The sequence below is a fragment of the Pinus tabuliformis genome, chromosome 3_1, assembly GCF_031772625.1.
Source record: "Pinus tabuliformis cultivar Carrire ecotype Pingquan chromosome 3_1, CPIR1, whole genome shotgun sequence".
Classification (NCBI taxonomy): domain Eukaryota; kingdom Viridiplantae; phylum Streptophyta; class Pinopsida; order Pinales; family Pinaceae; genus Pinus; species Pinus tabuliformis.
In genome coordinates this window covers 321650478-321656855 of record NC_142301.1, presented here as the reverse complement: position 1 = coordinate 321656855, position 6378 = coordinate 321650478, and positions in this window count along the sequence as shown.

The following is a 6378-nucleotide window of genomic DNA, read 5'->3' as shown; positions in this document are numbered from 1 at the left end:
TGCTTGCTTGCTCCCATCTCCTTGCTCTTTTGCTGGCCCAGCTACAATGAGATCCTGCAAAATAACAAAGAAGGAAACTACAAGAAGCATGCAATCATAACTGATTCAAAGATTAGCATAAATCAAATATACAATTATCACAACACATCATTGAAACAAGTGCATATAGAAGAACCTCAATAGCTTTTATTAATAGAAGAAGTAAAGTTCTGAGAGTGTTACAACCATTGAAGGCCCCAATCCAGCAACACCTCCCAGCAGAAAGAATTTCTCCTCTTCACCTCCTTCAAGCAATCACCCAATAGTTCTATAGTGAAACCAACAGCATATCATTACTTTGCACAAAATTCCAGCCTCCTGAGCTCATAGGAGAGAGCTCAATATATAGATGAATTGAGAGAGGATGAGTCAGCTTGCAACTGATGTGTAGCTGCCTTGTGTCCTCTCTCTCTTCAGTTGATCTTCAGTTCTTGAGTCCACTTGGAGAACCTTGCTTCCACTTGGAGAAACAGAGCCTCTGACTCATCACAAGGCGAAATCCCTGATCCAAGTGTCATTTTTGGAAGATTCCAGAGCAATGACTCAGTGTGCCACTTGTCCCATCTCGCTCAGCGCAGGTGGCCTTTGTTCTACCTGCTTTGCAACGCAGGTACACCATGGAGGAGTTGAGTTTCAGCGCAGAAGCCTAGTGGAGCACCTGCTTTGATTTCAGGATTGCTTGTTTTTTAGTGTTTTCAGGTGGAGAACTGATCTGAGAGCTGTTGGTTTGCTGACCTTGTTCCTCTAGGGGTAGGAACATCATGTTTAGGGACTTTGGATCCCTTGGATTATTGACAATTCATGCCTGATGCTGCAAGGCACAAAATTGTCTATAACAATAATGTCGGAATTTGTTCAGTCATGGACCACGGCCAAGAATTCCTTCTCAGTCACAGTGTAATTCAGTTCTGCCTTGGATAAGTTTTTGCTGACAAAGTAGATGGCATATGGAAGTTTTTGTTCAACTTGTCCTAAAGCTGCCCCTATGGCTTTGTTTGAGGCATCAGTGTGGATGTGGAAAGGTAGGGCCCAGTTTGGACCTCTCAACATTGGGGCAGACACCAACTTGTCCTTTAATTCATTCAGAGCCCTCTGACAGTCGTCAGTCCATTTAAATTCAACATCTTTTGCCAAGAGGCCAAACAATGGTGAGGCTAGCTTGCTGAAGTCTTTAATGAATCTCCTGTAATACCCTACTAATCCTAAGAAACTTCGAACATCTCTTACCTTCTGAGGAGGTGGAACCTTCTTGATGAGAGCAATTTTGTTGGGATCCACCTGTAATCCTTGACAAGAAATGGTATTGCCTAGCACGGTCCCTTCAGTCGTCAAGAATTCACACTTTTCAGGACTAAGGGACAGGTTCATCTCAATGCATTTGGTTAGGACTTTTCCCAGATTGGACAATGCTTCCTGAAAGTTGGACCCATAAGGTGTGAAGTCATCCATATAAATTTCCACCGAATCATGGACTAGCTCAGAAAAGATGCTCAAGACCACTCTCTGGAACGTGGCAGGAGCATTGCATAGTCCAAAGGGAAGAACTCGGTAAGCAAAGGTACCCCAAGGACAAGTGAAGGTGGTCTTATCTTGGTCTTCTGGGTTGATTTGGATCTGGTTGTACCCGCTAAACCCATCTAGGAAAGAGAAAAACTTCTTTCCTGCCAATCCATCCAACACTTGATCTATGAAAGGTAGAGGAAAATGGTCTTTCTTGGTAGCTTTGTTCAGTTCTCGGTAGTCCAAACAGATTCTCCACTTCCCATTTTTCTTGGGAACCAACACCAGAGGGGACACCCACTCGCTATTCGAGATGGGGTAAATGAATCCGGCATCCAACAGTTTTTGCAATTCTTCCTTGACGATGTCCTTAAGGGCTGGATTCATTCTCCTCTGGTGTTACCTAACTGGCTTGCAATCCTCTTTGATGTAGATGTGATGGGTACAGACCAAAGGATGAACTCCTTTCATCTCCTTATAACTCCAAGCAAAAGCATCTAGATGACTGGCCAACAGACTACACAGCTCATTTTCCTGGGAAGGAGATAGGGAGGAGCTGATCTTTAACGTTCTCTCAGGACCGGACTCCACATTTTTGACTCTGGGAGTGACAGGGTCGGTCACACAAAGGTCCACCAAGGTGCTGGCTTGGGCATCCTCCACCAATTCTTCTAAGGACAATGCACTGGGAGGTGGATTCTGGATCAAGGTCTCAATCAAATCATCCTTGGTTGGGGGATCTCCGCTAGTGGTTTCTAGGGTGCACAAAGGTGCTGAGTACACCTCATCCTCTTCTCCTTCCTCCAACCAAAGTGGTAAGTCATGCTCTAATGAGGGTTGGGCAGGAGGGTACAGGACTAGCTGCTTGGACATGGGACCATTTTTGATGGTCATGTTTCCTGCACGGCAGCTTATGTAAGCATCTACAGTGGCTAACCAAGGCCTTCCCAAAATGAGAGGGTATCCAGTAAGCTTTTCCTTTGGTTGCAGAACCAAGAAGTCAGCAGGGTACTCCCAAGAGTCAACCGAGACCAAGACATCCTCTACGATCCCTTCGGGAGTCACAGTGGAGCGATCTGCTAGTTGTAGGACTGTCAAGGTCTTTCTCAGGGAACCCTGAAGGTTGAGTTTGAGCATGGTGTCCCTGGTCATCACATTAATGGCAGCCCCCAGATCAATCAAGGTGTGAGGTATGATGGTGCCATTGATGTGGACATCTACTACAGGACTCCCAGGATCCAAATACTTTGGCTAGATGACTTGTCCCAACATAAGATCAGACAGTTGTCCTATGACATTGATGGTTGAAGCATCCCTTTCTCGCCTACCTGGATGTCTGAAACACTTTTCCTTAACCAATTTGTTGTATATCGGTACATCTTTGATGGCTTGGAGAAGTGGTATTTTCACACACAACTGTTTGAGCTCTCCTAGAAGCTCATCCTCCTCTGGGTTGGGTTGTGTGGTGGCTGTTAGTCTCTTAGGAAAGGGTGGAATGGCCTTTGGTTCACTTTCCTGTTTATCTTCCTCATCCTCTGGGGGAGGAGGTTGGCGATCCGGAAGAGTCTTTCCAGATCGTAGATTGATCTCCTGGATCTCCACAGCATAGGTAGGGCATGATGTTTCCCCAGTATATACCTGCTGGGCCTGTCTGTTGTTGGGGTTCGGGTTCGGTTGTGCAGGCATTTGAGGTTGCCTTGGAGGAGCAGGAGGTAATGGTTGTGGTTGAACTGGCGGTGGAGTCAAAATGGCGGGAGGAGTATTGTACTGGGGCCTCCACCCCGATTGAGGTGCATTCCACTGAGGCTGTGGCTGGGCATGTGAGTGATACGAATGAGTAGTGGGTTGAGTATGGTACTGAGGTGGGTAAGACCATGGAGGAGGCATACACCAGGAAGGATGAGCAGGAGGACCCCAGGAAGGCATAGGAGTAGATTGGTTGGGGATGTAATAAGCTTGGGGTGTCCCTTGCATCCCCTGCTGGTAAGGTCTAGGTCCTTGTGGTCCCCTTTGGTTGAGGAAATAGAGAGGTTCAGTGGGGGCTTCTGTCCCTTGATACATGGCTTTAAGCCCAGGTAAGGTTGGACATTGGTTTGTGGGGTGGTCCTCCTCACAAACAAAACATACTTCAACCGAATGTAATGGGCATTCGTTCTTAGAGTGTTTCCTTGTACACCTAGGGCAGAAGATAGTCAAGGCCCTCTCAGCTTCTTCTTTCTTCTGCTGGATTCGGAATGTATCAAGTTGCATGGCAATGGTCTGTCTCACCTCACTCTTGAGATCCTTTAATTGATTTGCAAACTCATGTTTGGAGAAAGGAATACCAGCTGAGAGGATGTTTCCTCTACCTCTTTTCCGGGCTGCCCTAGAGTGGTTTCTAAACACGGTCTTTATGTCCTCATAAGGCAGTTGGTAAATATCTCCTCTGGCTAGCATGTGAAGGGTATCTAAGAGGTCTTCAGGGACTCCTCGAAGCAGGACCAACTTAAGAGATTCAGGGTCAAGTGTGCACCTGGCCCGTTTATAGCTAAGCTGGAACCTTTCCTCGTAATCCTCTAAGGACTCATCATTCCCCATGGTCATCCGAAAGATTTCTCCCTTGGTTTCCTTAGACCTACAGTAGTCCCTGTACTTGGTATTGAAAGCTTGCTGCATCTGAGCCCAAGTGGTGATACTGTTCCCAGGTAAGCCCATGAACCAGCGTAGTGTTGCATCCTTAAGGGTTGAGGGGAAGAGTTTCAGCTTCTGCTCATCTTTAGTATAGTCATAGGTTCGACAAAGGACAACAAACTCAAATAGGAAGGTATCAGGATCTTCAGTATTCAGTCCATGGAAGTGAGGTAAAGCAGAGGGGCTAATGTTCTTCATTTTCATGTCCCCATTGGTCTCTCGGATGTGGAAGGCACCCTCAATTCTCTCATCTTCCCCCCTATGGTCAGCCATGGCTTCAGATGGAGTGTTCTCTAACTCTTCTTCTGCTATAGGATCTTCGTATATCTCAGGAGGTTCACCTATAGGTTCTTCTGGATCACTGTCACCAAAGAAGAGAGAAGGGTGACTTAGTGATGTGGTTGGGGTGTTGGGTAAGAATTTGCCTGTTTTATCTTGGTTTCTACGAGGCATGAAATGACAAGACTTCTGATTGCTTTTTTTTTTTTTTTTTTTTTTTCGGTAGCTGCAATACTAAAATAGATTGAACTGCAACTAACTATCTTGATGAAATGGAAATGTGGAATTGAAATGAAATCATGAAAGAACTAATCTATTTTGCTCAAATGAAATTGCAGAAATGAAATGCTAATCTACGCTTGCAGAATTGAAATGCTAATCTATGATTCCAGAATTGAAATGCTAACCTACGCTTGCAGGAATCGAAATTGCGGAATTGAAATGTTAATCTATGAAAGCAGGAAATGTCTATGCTACTTTTGCAGAATGGAAATGAAATAAACTACTTAGCAGAAGGCGAGAGTAGGAAAATAGAAGAAAAGCAACAATCACTAATACTCTGACGCTTCCCCGGCAACGGCGCCAAAAATATGGTGGGCTCTAGTATTGTAGCAATAATGCTACAACTCCTGGAGCTTCCTTCTCTAATTTTATCAACTCGGTAGTTCGTAACAAACTTGGAAGCGACGGTGCTGTATGCACAAGTACTAGCTCTTGTCGCAGCTGTCGCTTGGTCAGCTGGCACAAGTCCGCTAGGGCTCAAGCCAACTTCTATGCGCTCTTAGAAGAAGCTTTTTAACCGATGAACGAAAGCTAACTCAAAGGAAATTAACCTACTGCAGGAAGGAACTGAAAGCTAACAAGAAACACAAACCCTAGAAAACCCTAATTCTACCAGCTAGTCCTACCGATGCAAAGGTGGGAATGCAAACTACTAAAAGAGATGCCATTACTTCTAGGAAGGTGAGATGCATGTGTCTAGACTACTTTGATCTGAAGAAAACATATTTTTGTATTTTTGTTCAAGTTGTTGGAATTATTATGCATGTGCTTCTAACTGGGTCTTTACTGTGCAGGGATAGATCAAGGGGAGGAATGCTTGGAAGAGGTTAGGAAGGCTCAGAGAGGGTCTAAGGAGTCCCTAACATCCTTTCAGAGAGTTTCACAAAGTTTGGATGTCGAGCAACCGTGTTTATGAGCTTCTACAGGAAGTCTGCAGGGGTTCTACAGGATGTTCAGAATTTCTACAGGAAGTTCAGTAATTCCTACAGGATGTTCTACAATCGGATTCTTGGGTGATGGGTGAGTGGAAGAGGCTACATGGATGGATAGGGAGGAAGGAGAGGAGTTTTTAATGACTCAGTGATAGAGAGATGAGATGAAGAGGGGGTGTGCTAAGCTGGGTTGTCTTGAAGAGGGTAATAGAAGAGTTGGGAGACAAGGGGTCTAATTGGGAGATGAGTAGTCAGCCTAGGCACGGCTTAGAAGGATAAGGGAGTGAGGGAGTAGTACTGCACAGTGTAAACGAAACAAATCATCCACGTCCTACACATAACCAAAATTTCATCAACCTATTCTAACTGTTTTAATAAAACCTTAGAACAACAACGTTATTTCTGAGGAAAATCATGCATGGTACTGAAACAAAGAATCATTCCACAAGATCTGAACGCATGGACACTTCTACAAACGAAAATATGGCATCAAAGATTGCATGAACATGTAAAACATTGTTTTTGGTGGGTGGCACTGTCTGCAATTCCAGTCCCTAAACAGAGGTAAAAATGAGTGTGCAGTCAACCCTTTTTGGAACTCTTATTAACTCCAATATCCTTACTCTATTCTAAACTACTGAAGCAACTATGTTTCATAAAACTAACCTACTTAACC